A 16,682-nucleotide genomic window follows, 5' to 3' on the forward strand; every position below is an offset into this window, starting at 1 on the left:
AACATATCGTATATAATTTATATCGTAGATTAAAAAAAATCGTCATTAAAAAAATGCAAAAAAATTGAATATTCTACATATTTGGTTGCTTTCCAGCAAGGATACAATCAGATACAGTGTAACACAGTGAATCATTACATCTTTGTTATTTGCCTACGTTAAACAAGAATGAAACGATTCACTGTGTTATACTTGCTGGAAAGCACTCATATTCGATATTACGGAATGTCATCGGCACCCACCACCATTGTACTAAATATCTAATTAATCCTCTAATGCGCTTTATGAACTTCGTACATTGTAACATCAAAGTGAATAACCTGTGGGCGAATTGTAATTGTCTTATAAAAAAAACTTAATCGATCCCTCTCAGTCTAGTAATTCTAATATTATACCTCAATGAATATAACCTCGGATAATATATTTTATACCTCAAAGACAAACTCTGAAATTGATATCCTGTTTAAGTTCGTTTAAAATAAATTAAGGAAAAATTATTATTTCAATTCCCCTCTCTAAGCTTTAATTTATTAAAATTACTAAAATTTTCATCCTGAAATAAAACTGTCACCGTTCAACTTCACATTCTCACAAGATTAAATCATTACTTCAGAAGTCTAATTCAGTCAAAGTCTTTCAAAAATAAACAAAAAATAAGTCCGACTCCAAAGAAAAATGGACAATCGGATAAAATCATTGATTTATTTTACAATACTGTTTAGAGAAATTACTGCATAAATCTTTGAATCATGAAGGAACGGCGACAATTTCGGAGCAGTGTCTGACATTGTGGACTATTTCCCCATAGGTACATAAAGCAACTCAATCTTCGATTTTTCCGCACCGCCTGACGACAATCCGCGAAGCGCCAGTCAATTCGTCGTCGTCATCGTCGTCGTCGTTGTCGTCGTCGTCGTCGTTGTCGTCTACGGGACACAGGTGCGCGCAATGAACCCGAAATTACGGTACGGCGACGACAGCTATCGTTTCGTCGTATTCTTCTCTGCCCCTCGTATTGGATTCCGTCTCACGGCTGGTGGAATTCGCTAACTTTAACGAGGCAACTTGGAAAGTGCTACGAGCGCAAAGCGGGGCTGCTGTCCCTCTCCTTCTCTATTGGATTTCAGTTATCGAGCGTTTCGTGCGGCTTCCTCTATACCTGGTTTTTACGAGTAAAACGTAACCTCAGATCGTGCGTTCGAAATACTCTCTCCCAGGACACGTATTGCCAGCTATAAAGTTCGTTCTTCCCTCTCCTCTCCGCCATGTAGGAATTCAATTCCTCAATTGAAAGCGGATTTTTTATCATTCGCCCACTAGATCGTTTATCTGGAATGCGACGCAATTGAAAAAATTCGCCAGCCATCTGCATTCATCGCGTAAATCCATATCTGAACAGCGCATATCTTGCAGGCGTCAATTTAAAAAAACTATGTTCGGAAGAAGTCAATAAAATATTCACAAGGCGTTTGCCTTACAATCGTGAAATAATTTCATTGTAAGGATATAAAGTAGAGAGGCAAAGGTATTATTTTTTTGCATGCTTTTTATTGAAGTGAAACAAAGCGAAGTAAAATGCTTTTATCGAATAACGCTTTTGCGGACGCAAAGTGTTATTATTAATTAGAGAGAGCCTAAGGAAGACCATCCAAAGTCATCAGGGTGTCTCCTTTTTATTATGTTGGCCTACTCTCGACTCCTGAAGGAAATTAATCGACGAGACGAAGGAGTTCGAGAAAGTCGACTTTTAACGACTATCTTCGTTAATGATCCCCGCGAAGAGTGCCCTTTAAAGTGAACTTTAATCCGTTTATATAACCATCACGTCGCGTCGCACCGGACGTCGTGTCTTATGAACCGAAAGACAAGATGAAGATGACTCTTGGGCGCCACTTATCTCCGTAAGAAAAAACTTCCATGTTCGTTATCGGCACGGGGAATCAAATTTAAATTATATCTTGTCTCGCGCGTGCATCTCCCTTTACGTGCTTCTCTGTTAAACCTGAGAATTGCAAAAAGTGCACCACGCCATTTTTAAAACTTCTCTCTCTCTCTCTCTCTCTCTCTCTCTCTCTTCCTCTCGTCATTTTCAGAAAGATCGTTTATGCGCAAAAATATTTTTCTTCCAAATAAAAACGCTGACTACATATATCGAAATCCGATATGTGTATGAAAGGTAACGTAAGTACATACCTCTATTTTTCCAGTTTTCATCTTCTGAAGATATTTTAACGTATTTCCGCAAAGATGGAGAATTTCATTTTCAAATTGACATGAGTAGCGACCAAATATCGTTACTTTCAAATGCTTTTCTTTCATAAGAAAAAAAAATGATATAATCGAGCTCTAACATCGAGCTCAAATAATATTTAATTTATTAAGCGCTAATATTTATTCAATATCTTCAAACATTACGCAGTATTATAGCTAGGAATTATTACGTATGTATAATCGTATGCTAATAATGCAGATCTGCTATTCAATGATACATAGTCCTCGTCAGGAACGCATTAATGCACATAGATAATAACTAGCTAGCATTAAACTATCACTTCGAATCGATTAGCATACAAATTTACAAATTTGCTCAATATTTACGGAACAAATGAAACACATGCGCGATAAAGAGAAAGGAAATATTATAAATTATAAACAAGTGTAAAGCAAGTGCAAATAATTGAATGCAAAACATACACGGGCTGACACAAAACCAATAGTATAAATTTACAAAAAAAATAATGATTTTGCTATTTATCTAGATTTCTAAATATATAAATCATTTTATTGGATTAACAAAATAATTATGTAATAGGAGTTCAAGCATAATGAGTAATGATGTAAACAATTTGACATTCTGTCAAATCAATTTGAATGTTCTACAATTACTTTCATAGTTCAACAAAATTGTTTTCAAATCTATTTCTAGTTTAATTCTTATCTCAGCAAAATCGTTTTTTCTGTATGTACTAAGAAAATTTAAGCTTCCCCGAATGTTTTTAAGCTGTTATCAAAATTCATCGTTTCGCTCTAGTAAGAATGGAGTTGAATTTTATTTTTTTATCATTCGAATAATTCTTTTACGTGTACCAAATCGTTTTAACGAACTTCTGACCAGCACTAATTGGAACGCGTTTAAACTTGCATGCGAATTCGATTCGAACTGTACGTGGCAATGGCGAACTTGGATACATCCGTCGGATACTCTGAGAAACTTTATACGTATATAAAGTAAAATGCAACAACTTTAGTGACATAGCATATCTTAATCGGTGAAACTTTTATCTCGAATACGAAATAACGGCCAATTTACTTTTAGTACTTGAACGATAACGTTATCAAAAACCGCTCTTCGCGTATTTTTCTTTTTTACTAACTTTGACATAAACCGCCTCATAAACGGCGACTCGACGACGATGTGCAGTTTGATCGCCGATCGAAAGCGTTGTTGTCGGTGTTTTTCTTTCCTTTTTCCCGAACCATGTACGACCGCTATCGCAAGTGAATTCTCAAACAAACGTCGAGTGTCGATACGAAATGGCGAACACGGTTCGTCGTATTTCGGCGATTAATCATCCAAGTGCGAGTAGACACGGCGGTATCCCGTTGTGTCCGCAAAAGATCGAAATTGTTCAACCCGCGGTCGATGTAGCGTCCAAACAGAATGGACTGTTGTTGGACATTTTGGTTAACACATTAATATCGAAATAATATGGCACAAAGCATATCAGAAAAGTTGAAGTGACTCGACCCTCCGGTCGACATTCAGCAAAGCTCTACATAACATTATTCATTTTCTCTTAAATATTCTATTAGAGTTCATTAATTAAAAATGTACATATTACATAATTATTACACAATTATATATTATAATTCTGTAATCAGTTATCGTAATTTATTAAAATTTATCGCGGAATTAATTAGACAAAACAGATGTAGTTAATTAAAAATTTAATATCTGTCTAAAAAATATATCAAGGTACATGTCGTATATTCTGAAATAAAAATGTAACAGTTCGCCAGTTGATACATGAAATGTAAACCGTCTTAATCCTATATATTCCGAAATCCTATACATTCCATTATTCGTTACTGGCTACGTTTACACCGTGCATTTAGGTTGCAAGCTGTACAATAGGTGTCCTTGTTTATCCTGTAGGTTGAACAAAGACACCTGTCGTATAGGTGGACTAAGCACACGGTGTAAACGTCATTGACCTATTGAGCTCTCAAAAGGGCTCTGCAGTAATATTGATCACCGTATTTTGATACAAAGTGACCGTAAACCAGCAGTGTAAATCAACGATAATCGAGATAACACTTCCGATAGATTTGGAACAGGGACGATAGATAGAATGCAGAGGTCGTGGTAAAATGTTTGGGGGCAAAAAGCGGATGACACGATGGAGATCGCGTGACCGCCGAGCAATGTCGACATAAATTATTTATGAATTACAGTGCCTGGTCATCGGTGCGAGAATGTAGGCGAGTGAGATCTGAGAGACCGTGCATAAATATATATATGCACAAAGCACACTCACATACATCACGCGTGCGCATATGTATGTATGTATGTATGTATGTGAATGTGCTTTGTACATGTATATTAGTATTTGTACAGTGTGACTTGTAGAAGCTGCTATTCTTAAAGATAATGTTCGTCATCGCGATGATACTCGACAAGAAAAGAATGGAAGGAAAAGGACGGAGTGAGGAAGAACTTTTCTCAGAGATGTTAGATAGAGAATCTGTGAAATGACCACATAGTTTCTCCATAAGTTAATCCCTAAGCTAACTTTGCTATCTTTTATCAATCGCCATGAGCCACAGATTTTCTACATCAGTAATAAATAGCCTTTCGAATGTTTAATATATGTTTTTTCTTTTCAATAACTATTTTTTACAAACTTTTAAATATGCCATTACTGTGAAAACTGCCATGAAATAGCGTTACATTAAAATCTTGTTTTTTAGAAATATTATCACAATAAGCTACTTAACGTACGTATTCCATAATTTAATATTTGTTTGGTTTCTACTTACATTTTTCAGAAAATGATAATTAAAATCCATACTTCTCTTCTCTCTCATAATTCTCAAATAATAATAAATCGGAAAACAATAATATACAATATATTGTTAATAATAGTGATTTTAATTAGGATATAAAAAACACCAGATAATTTACGTAAAAAAAAAATCAGGTGACTATTGCCGACTTAATATTCAAATCAATTCAGAACTGACGCCTCAGCTACTTTTTAATTAAAAATTAAAAGAAAGAAAATAAGAGTATAGTTGAAAATAAGGAATGTGTGTTATTCAATCATACTTATAATTAGAGTTTTAATATTAAAAGTAGACCTATGTCGCTGACAAAATCTAATTGTAATTCAAATAATAGCTTATGACTGAAACACATATACGCGACTTTTTACTACAATACAATACAATAATAAAAAGCGCAATTTCATAAATACTAATAATTCTAAGAAGCGTTCACAGAAAAGATAGTTTATAGTAACGCGATGCAATTTATCGCAAATAGTGCGTGTTGCAAATTTCATCGAATACAGACACGAAATCGCACTTATACTGTTAGAAGGCGTAGAGTTAACACGATTACAGCATAGCAATAATGTTACTTAGAAATATATTATAAAAATACTCATTGTTGACCGCGATAGAGAGATAAAGTATCTTTACGAACTCAACTGTGCACGCAATTTTTTCACGCACGGAGGAACACGTCGCGATTGTCTCGAAAGAAACGACCGTGTAACTTTTACTTCGTAATTAAATTAAAAGCCACAGCTTAAAAAGATGACAATCTCTCTAAAGCACATTACGTGCTATACATATAATTTATACTTTTCCGGTCATTATTTAATGCGGAATTTTTCCGTATCGTTACATTCAGTATAATAACGACATTATTCCTTCACAAATGTTTTCGCCACAAAAAATTTATCGATCATCTTTTAAGTCGTCGCAAAAAAAAAAGAATTTAAAACGGTTTATGCGATATACTAAAAAATTGTACCTAGAGACAATGTTCTAAAACTCTCTGGACCAAGCAGCGGATGCTGGCATGTTGTTTTGTTCGTGCTTTAATCTCTAGATTTGTACTTCGGAATCCGTGCAGCAAAACTGTAAAGTTCTCGTGAAATGTAAACGCAACGATGAGAAAAGAAATATATATTCCGCTCGTTGCGCGCGATACAATGGCGTATTTTGTCAAGCTACGCTTCGATGCGCGTTTCAATTTGTTACAACAACAAAGAACGTCTGTTTCACACGTCGCGTACTAATTATAACTTAAATTAGAGAGGTTCCTTGATAAGAAATGCAAGAATGCGTGCGAAGCATCGCTATAATATTCCTGCCGTTTTTATGAAATCATGAAAATGTAAAATGAATCATCAAGTACAAATCGGAGCGAGGATCAAGTAATTATGTGATAATTAAAATTCTGACATAATAACAGTAATTATTCTTTCATATCTAATATAAATTTTAAAAGATTTTCTCAGGTTATTTTAACGTTAAATCCAAAAAGCTTTCATCGTGTATTTTTAAAGATAATATTATTAATATAGAGACTAACATTCTGTAAGTCTAGTGCAGAAAAATCGATTATACATTATTTACAGCATTGGTAAAGAAAAAAAGCAGTTGGCGAATTTACTCAGATCCGAAGACGAATTAACTACTCGTTATCAGCAGTTGGCATTGCCGGCTATTTTTCGTTCGACGATATATATACGGGGTGATTTCTATCGGAACGAAATCGAACTATTACGCGCAGGCAGAACGGGGAATTGGAACGAGCAGATTCGTTCGAATGGACCGACCGTACTACAATCGGGCCTGGATTTTCTCCAAGACGAGGACTTTCGTCGGTTGGATAAAAGAAGAGGGAAAAAAAAAACGAAAAATGGGAGAAAAGTTTCCCGTCCCGGTGAAAACCGTTGGACAGGTATTAAGAAAGCACTCGTCGCGACTGTACGAACTTTGCCGTGCCATTTCGAAGATTGGATTCTTATTGAGGATTTCATCGTATCAATCGTCGTTTCCTGGCGACGAGACGAGTTCCTTTCGCGATCCGAGATATGCTCGGCGATCCGATATGAGCGTAACAGGGAAAAGATTATATGGAAAACGGGCACCTAAATCCTAGATGCTTGACTGCTTGCAATATTCAATATTCGATGCAAGACAACTCAATGGACTTTCGAAGAAAACTAAAATTTTGCCAAATGTTTCATTCATAATTATGAATTTTACTGTTACGTAAACTTTTACTGGTATATTCACTTCTTTCTTAAACTTTAGACACAAATGTGTTTTTCCTTATAAGTACTTTAAACAATTTTAAAAGCGTTCATATAACGTTTAATTGCAATTTATTTCAATTAAAAACAATATTTGATACATTTCTCAAATTTATATAAGAAAATCTTGGTAAAAATAATATGAAAAAGTTGTACTCACTTTAAGAAGAAAGCAAAACGTTCACGTGTTTTGGATGTAATCTTCTTTTTCTATCTGAAATAAAAAAGAAACACAAAATTAATAAAATTCAAATCATGAAAAAGATATAAACACGTAAATATAAAGCAACTTTGTTTATGATATTATACAAAAATAGTACAAAAAAAAAACTTAAAATCGTATACTTCAATTAATTATATATATTCAATTAATTATATTTTACATCTATCAATAAATAACCTAAATTTATCGTTGAGTATCGATAAGTTCCATGATATAGAATTAATAGTTTTCAAGAATCACAAAAAATTATTTTCACTACTTCGTTAATTGTTTATCTTATTTTATCAAGATATTTTTATCTCTTCTTAAATTATTACTCTCTATAAATCTGAATCAGTGGATAATCTACTGAAATGACATATTGTACTTAGTATTGAATTATCAGCATATCATATTAGCATATTTGGCACTGGATAATCAATGAAATTCAACTATAAAAAAAAGAAGTTTGAGCATTATACAGTTAAATATATAGTTAAGATATTTGCACGTTCTAGTACATTGTAATTCGAATCTTACAATACTATATATGTTGAATGCGTGCGGCTACACTTAGGTATACACTGAAGCAAGGTTAAAGATACCACATTTCATTAATTAATTAACAATGGCATATTTGGCACTGAATAAATAATTATCTACTGATTCAGATTTAGAGAGTACATTTGTTAAAACATAATATACAGAGTGTTTGGAAAAGAATGATAAATTTTTCGCATAAGGATAGAATGGATTAAATTGAGAAGAAAGGTCTTCTACCATTTTGCAATTTTTGCAAGAGTTAGAAAAAATTCGTAAAGTGAGAAGAAAATAAACAATTTTTGTCTCTTGCAATTTTTCTGTAAAGTCATAGTATTTGAGTAAAAAATTATTGAAAACCAATTTTCGACAATTTTTGCAATTAATATCTTATTAACTATTGCGAAAATTGCAAAATGATAGAAGATCTTTCTTTTCAGTTTAGTCCATTCTGCCCTTAAAAAGATTTATCATTATTTTCCAAACACCCTGTATATTAAATATTTGTAATCGATATCTTAAAAATTGAAATACGAAAAAATGACAATTTTTTTCTGCTAATGAGAAGGAATAAATAATGTTCACTTTATTTTTCAATTTATTACTCGATTGTTAGATTGTATTATTATCTGATCGAGAGACATTCTTTTCTTTTACACTGTTTCATCATTGATTCTTGCAATTAGAATGCGAAATCGTTAGAATAATATAATACAACGGGCAATGTCCGAAGGACGAGGTGATCCCACTAACGGAAAAAATTGCGAATAAATAGCAGTTATAAATGCGCGCTATCGTCGTATTATTATGCCACTTTTGCATGGCATGACTAGCACGAAATAACGCTATGTAATACAGCAGCAAAATAGCTTTTGTGTGTGTGTGTGTGTGTGTGTGTGTGTATGGGGGGGGGGAGGAAAAGATTTTAATAAAGTACACCGAGTTTAAGATTCGCGATATAAAATGGCTTGGAATGACGAACTGAAACGTGATGTTAAAATGATGAGAGAGAATTCATGGAAATTGTACATTCCGCAAAATGAATTTCATAAAAAGAAAAAAAATTCAACTAAATCGCACATTCAGAAATACACGGAAGTTTTTAAATTTTTTTTTCAGATATATAACAAATTTTTTTGTAATTTAAATTGAAATTATAATTCCTATTTCTCAGCGTTTTTGAATTAATCTAAATAATAACGCAAGCAATATGATAATAACTGAAGATTAAAGTGCAACGAGATTAAAGTGCACGCAAAAAGAAACCATAAAAATCGTAATGACAATACAGGCGTATTATTTTTTTTCCTCGGTGCCGCCTACACGATGACCTTTATTTTTAACTGGAAAAGGTAAACACACGGTAAATCCCCGGAGTACGAGGAATACGAGTTGCACAGATCCATTCATAGAGTCAACAAAATTTATTTGCTAAACAAATGGCCTTTACCTTCTATTTTTGATAGATTGTATGAAACTTCCCACGTATCTCCAATAAATTTATAAAGTTGAAAAAATACGAATATTCGAGCTTTGACGTGAGCTGAATATATAAGTTCTTAACAGCTGATATTAAAATTTTTCATGATATACCGGCAGATTTCCTATCACTCTTTTTTTTTATGAAAAAAGAAGACACGCACACAATGTGAAAAAAAAACTTGAAGTCTCTCTCTCTCTCTCTCTCTCTCTCTCTCTCTCTCTCTCTCAGCGCTACTTTCTTCATGAAAATGCGAAATTCTAAATCTCAAATATTTAATTAAAAACTTTACAGAGATTTAAATTTATTTCTGCATATTTAATATCGCAAGATTCGGCGGATTTGAAAGATAAGTAATTGAAATATGAAGTTCAATTTTGGGGCTTTAAAAAGGACTTTAAAAAGGACTTTAAAAAGGAGCTATCCCGTTTCTCGAGTACATACACCCAAAACCTGGACTAATGCGATTCTCTTGCGAAACATGAACGCATCCTATTGGACGGTGTGATCGCGTCTCGTGTTACAGGCAGATTCAATTAAATGTCGGGCATCACAGACAACCAATGCGAGAGTATCGAGTCAGAACCGACTCGATTTTCGGCGACGGTACATTACCGAACAAAAGTCCGAGTTACGTTCAATTCAAAGCATTTCCCGAAAATCCTGTGTTTTCAAAAGAGCGAGAAATAGAACGCCATATTGAATCCTCCAAGCTTAACGTATTGCAACTTCGAACGCAAATTTATGAGGATTTAAGAACAGAAAAAAAAAGAATCAATTATAGATTTTTCCTCAACAAAAGACTTATCAATTATTTAATAATTGCATTCAAATTCTTAATGATTATAGAAAATGAAATAATTAAAGATTTGAAAATTCAAATAGGAAGATAATAATGACAGTTTTTAGATCAACTTCTGACTCACAATACACATACACATATATTGTGTATATATATATATATCATTTTTTAACCAGTTAAATTCGCCTTTTACTTTTGATATGGTTTTTTTTATTTTTCCGATCAGCGATTTACGAGTTCACTATTTCGATTTGGCGATATTGTGTGAACAGGAAAAGAGAAGGTGAATGAGTAAACGAATATATCTTTTTATTGCGACTCTGTTTTAATGGACGAATCGACGGTGGAACAGTACGTGATAAACAAACGGATCTTGAACAGGAAATTCGATTCGAGAAGTCGTACCGACACGTTTTATTCATGGTGCTCGAGTCTGAATGCTCGAGGAGATAGTCCCTTCGTTCACGACGTGTTTTATCGCGTAATCAAGCCAAAAGCGAAATCTACGGTCTTCGAGCTTTCTCTCCCTCCTTTCTCTCTTTCGGAGTAAAGAAAAAGGAGTAGAGACTATCTAAACGAGAGACGATCTCTGTTACACGTTTCAAAACTCCTAAACCTCATCCTTTGGGGTAATAATACGAGAAAAAACGCGAATTGCCTTTAAGAAATATTTCATATGTATACCACTGCGATCGGAAATATATCTAGCGTAAAGTATAAGAATTTCATGAAGAATCTCCATTTTCATTATATGAAAATGGAGATTAATTATCTATTAATCTATGGATTGATCGAGTTTCAGATGGATTCAATTTTTTACAAACAAAACCAAAGATACTTAATCAAAGATATTTAACAATACTATATATTCAGCATCGCAGTATTTAACGTGTAAGAATACTTACATTATGTTATATGTATAATCTTAACCAATATTAATATTTTGATCTTATACATTAAAAAATTGCTTAGCAATTTAATATTTATATACTTGCTATTTTTTATATACAATTCTTCATTATTTTAAAAAGTGTCTACTTTATTCGATTCGTCTTTGAAATACCATGTATAACAGGGATCGTCCTTGGGTACGACTTAACGAAATCGAGTTTTTATCCGCTTTATCCGTAGCTTCCGTCGTTCGCTCGATGGAACGTGAAAACCCGCGAGAGGCATCGGTTATACAGAAGAACGGCTTCCGCTGTGTCACGAAGATTGGACCAGTTCCAAGTCGCGAATCGATTGACCCCCAAAACCAATCGGAAACACAGGGTGTGCAAAATCTTTATACTCACGAAGATTTCTTAAGACTTCTCTGATCAATCCAAAGATAAACTTTTTTTTAATAAAACTATCGAGAAATCAATAATATTAAAAATACTCGAGTAAGATTAAAACGAGAGTACGGATAAATAGTTAATAAAATTAAATGTGAACTTTATTTAAATAGAATTATATTTTATATCATATTTAGTTACTAAAATATCAATCACTGCCAAGTAATTAATATTTGGGATTAATAGGTTATCGAAAAATAGTATAAATAGAATAAATCACACTGCAAACACCTAATAAAAATTAAATAAGCTTTATTTAAGTAGAATTATACTACTACTTTATGGCATTTGGTACTAAAATATTGATTAACGTCAAGCAATTAATATCTGAAATTAACAAATTCTCAAAAAATAATACCAAATCTCGAGTCAAGATTGAATCAAGAGATTGAATCATAATTTGATGTGTCACCCTGTACATTCTCCGTGAATAAAGAATGAAGAAGCGATAGAAGAGATAACTGCATCGCGAAGCAGCGATCTGTCAGATGGTAGCATTGGCTGACATTTACATACAGTTGAACAATCGTACGTCATCTCCGCGAGTTGTAAAGTAAAAGTTAGCTTCGTAACAACACGCGCATCGTGCACCAATGATTTTCGCTTATACAGGGTGTCTTGCAGCTAACAGAACGCGAATATGCAATCCTTGTACGAAAAGAACGACTATTACTAAAGTATCTAAAAGTTTAAATAGATACAGATCTAAAAATAATTTTGTTGGAATATCAAAATAATTATGTACAACGATCAAGTTGATTGCTCGGATGTCAAAACTTTTGACAATATTGTTCCTCATGCTTAAGTTTTCTACATAATTTTAACGGTCCAACAAAATTATTTTCAGATCTGTATCTACCTAAATTACAATACATACTTCAACAAAATTGTTCTTTCCGTGTGTATTTTTATAATATTTAAATTGAATTCGAATTAATGAAAATCGACATTTATTTATTCAAATTGTTCTATGTAAGAATGATTCTAAATTTACAAAAATAAAAAATATATATAACGATCTTTTGTCTCGCAAGCTTCTGTGATACGAAAAAAAACTGAACTTTCACCGATACACCTGTCTATATACAATACATTGTACTACTTTATTCATATGCAATAGAACAGATAAGTATCTGGTAGACTTCCATAATATACGATGCGATACTATTTGTAGCTATTTAATAGCGATTACGGACGAACTTAGCAACGCGAATTATCGTGTTACGTGCTGGCAAACCCGACTCGATGACAGACGGCACGAAATCATCCGAGTATATCGCGCACAGAATAATCGCACATTGTAAATAACGCCTTTTAAAAACACACTATATGGTGGCGAACGGAGCTATTTCGTGAACGCACGAATCGCGTGTGCGTTTACGATGTCTACAACAGAATCCAGATAACAAACTCCACTTAATATTAATCGCAAACACCGTGTTCGTAGTCGTAAAAGTGTTGTCTCATTAACACCAAGAATCGTTTTACATCTTTTAATAAGAATCACCTTTATCGATTTAAAAATCCATTAGAATACAAAATTGTATATAAAATTGTATAAAAACAATGTGCATTAATTCATTAATTCTCTCTAATTTAAACTTTTTTATTTAAACCATATAAGATTATAAAGATAATATTGTATATAAAAATACACAGAGATAATATATCAATTTAAAAAATATCAATATAAAACTTTTAATTATACCTGCATTACGTATTCTCGAAAATTAGACGTCCAATTCAATATATATAAAATATTTTTATATATTTCAATAAATTTGTGTGAATGTGTGTGTCGTGACTCTTCGATATCTTCGATATTATCAGCAATCAAAATGTAAAAAAACGTTCATATGTTGCATACGTAAAAAAACCTTTAACTACACCTTTCGAATTAATCGAACGGATTATTGCAAAATTATTGCACGACACATAAAGAATACAATTGTTTATTACATACCTATAAACTGGATGCGACAAATATGTATGTATAAAAAAGTATATTTGCGTATATAACACGCAGCTGACTGACCGTGACGAACGCATCGCATTGACGATACATATGTATGACGTCGCATCCAGTTTCCTTGGCAAACCAGTGCTCGCACAACGCGAAATTAAACTCGAATCGATTCTCTAACTCGTCCACCTCGGCACGTGTCAGCTTCACTCACGTTGAGCAATCCATGTTCGTGCCCGCCTTGCACAACACAGACGTGCGTATATCTTGTCCCGAGAATCTGAATTATCGAATCAACGCGATACGACGTACACATTACCAAGTAGAGTACAATACTTGGCACAAGCGCGCAGAGATACGATTAAATCAATTTAAATATTATACATTCATACATGGACGTTATTTCAAAAGTCTCGTCTCTTTAGAAGACACAAAAAATATTCAATAACAATAATATAAAAATATTACACAACGGTAATAGTAAAAAATATTTTTATTCTGTTATCCTGTTGAGTTTTACGAGACTATATCTACTAAATAAATAAATGAGACGTGCGATTGCAAAATTATTAAAGCTGTTTAAATAAACGGCTATGAGGAAAACAGGAAAAACTAAGTTATTTATGGACGAGTTTTTTTTAAAGATAAATATCGATTGTATTATATAAGATGAGAGACATTGAGATTATTCTGTTAAATTTCTGACAAAATATAAAACATGAAACAAACTTTACTTATCTATCTAGGTCTTTAATTGTTTTTACAAGTGCAAAATAAATTCAAAAGATTTCCTTTTTTCGTCCATTACAATTCCTAATTAATCACAAAAAATTTCATTTTAACAGATTACAGTAATGATAAATCCGTAATTAAAAAGTTAAGAGTAAGCTTTTTACTAACAGTAGAAAAATTTTTCTATTTGGCTAAACATTTATTTATTTATTTATTTTTTTTTGGAAAGATATATAGATGATATGGCACTTTTTCAAACTTGGATAGAAATATATTAGCAGGAAAACAGATTCGTGTGGAGTATTTGCATCAAAGTATTGATGCGTTTAACAAGTTTTGCAATGCTACACGCTTTGCGTCAATGACGAAAAATGTGTACGGTACAAAGTATTCTACGTTTAAATAATTCAAACTTCAACGACAAATGTTTGAACGAATATATAGAAACGTCGCAAACGTGTTTTTTATTATTTTTGTATTTAACGAGTTTTGCAATTGCGCGCGCCACGAATATTCGGTTTTTAACAGGTTTTAAACCCAAACACGCGTGTTCCCTTCCGAGAATTGCTATACGTGCATTTTCGGCCGCGAATCCTGTAAAAATGCGTTCCCGTAAAAATTAAAACAGTACCGACGTGGAGGAATTCGCAATACAATGACTCGTGAAAATATCAAATGCCACGATGTCAGTTAGCAGATAGACACGAATGTATACGCACGATTAATGAACAATATCGATCGACATACATTTTAGAAATCGTTACACAACATTGCAAGGTTTCTTTGATCAAAACGCAATTAAACGAGACAGTAAAGCGTCACTTAAAATAACATATAATAGATATTGTAGTTTCCATAGGAAATGTATAATAAAAAAGAGATGTCGAAATAAAACTAAGAGATTACACAAACGTATTTCAAACATTTGAAAAATATTTGTGTACGTAAATATTTATATTTCTTTGTATTTTTATGTGTATATCTTTCATTTGAATAAAAGTCTAAAATAAACTTCCTACAATTAAAAAAAAATCAATTATTTTTATAATATTAATGTACTATTATTAAAGTAAAATATAAATAATAATTACAAAAAAATATGATAATTTTGCAATTAACTTCTTCAATAGCATAATAAAATTTTCCTTCATTCAATTCATTCGATATATTATTAGGTGTTGGAATTAATTCGTAGCGTTTTATAAGTGATGGGAAGTACTTTCATTAATGTATTTTTTAATGCTCATGTGAAATAAATAACATTCTTTCATTAAAAAACGCTACGAATTAATTCCAACACCTAATATTTATATCATTTTTTATTTATCAATCAAAATAATACAATTGATCAAATTATTTTTACAAAAATCCCTACAAAAATAGTTTTATATTTACATCGACCATATGAAATATATAAAATTTATAACACGTCATAAATATTTTCAACAATAACTTATATATTCTTGAAAGTCATCCTTTATATTTTGTTATCGTACATTTGACAGCGCTTGTCAGAGCTATATAAATTCAAATCTCCCACACAAAAAACATACAGATCTGACTTTTTCTCTGCTATATCCGCGCTAATCTTTTTGCACTACGTTTGTTATTAGGGAAATAGACTTGCTCTCCTTTCATGTAAAATGAAAAATAGAGCAAAAAGTGATTTATATCTAAAAATGTTTTTAAAAACCACAACAAGCTTGGGATTAATAGATCGTGTTAATTTTTCTGTCGTGCATCTATTTATGTCAATGGGAACTATAAAATATTAATCTTTCGAAGATCGAAGGACAATTTTCTGGCATAATATTTCTCTATCATAATTTAAAAATTATTGCATTTTATTAATTTATCATTTTTATCCTAATTTTTTGTATCATTCATTACATATTCCTTGAAAAATGTATTATTAAAATTGACATCGGAATTTCTGGAACATACTATATACCAAGTATAGTTAACGTTTACTGTGCCACGTCTATTAAGCTGGCATAGCCACTTTAGCATAATCAAACGCGACCTATACCACATATTTTTGCTAATTTTTTGTTTTTTCCCGATTTTTTTGCTCCAGTCAATTTGTTAAAACCTATGGCTGTGCTAGCTTAATAGATAGAATACTAAAGTTAGCATAGCTACAAAGAAAAGAAGCAGAAAATGAAAAATCAAATACATATTCTTGAAGGGCTATTTTTTTGCTAATTTTTTGCTCTATTCCCAATTTTTTTGCTCCAGCCGATTCGTTAAAATTCATAATTGTACCAGCTTAAGACTAAAGTTAGCACAATCATA

The 16,682-nt window shown here is 32.4% G+C and overlaps 1 protein-coding gene across 6 annotated transcripts in view; it reads right to left on the reverse strand.

Annotated features, from left to right (window-relative positions):
* The window catches only part of LOC105148790 (beta-1,4-N-acetylgalactosaminyltransferase bre-4), a 136,181-nt gene that overhangs the window by 80,602 nt on the left and 38,897 nt on the right, over nucleotides 1–16,682 (reverse strand). For all 6 annotated transcript variants that reach the window (XM_087409769.1, XM_011060715.2, XM_011060716.2 and 3 more), the window contains one exon: nucleotides 7,492–7,545. The gene's annotated coding sequence lies outside the window, so the exon portion shown is untranslated. The remainder of the gene's footprint in view (nucleotides 1–7,491; nucleotides 7,546–16,682) is intronic.

Source organism: Acromyrmex echinatior, chromosome 9, assembly GCF_024713525.1.
Source record: "Acromyrmex echinatior isolate Ae372 chromosome 9, ASM2471352v2, whole genome shotgun sequence".
Lineage (NCBI taxonomy): Eukaryota > Metazoa > Arthropoda > Insecta > Hymenoptera > Formicidae > Acromyrmex > Acromyrmex echinatior.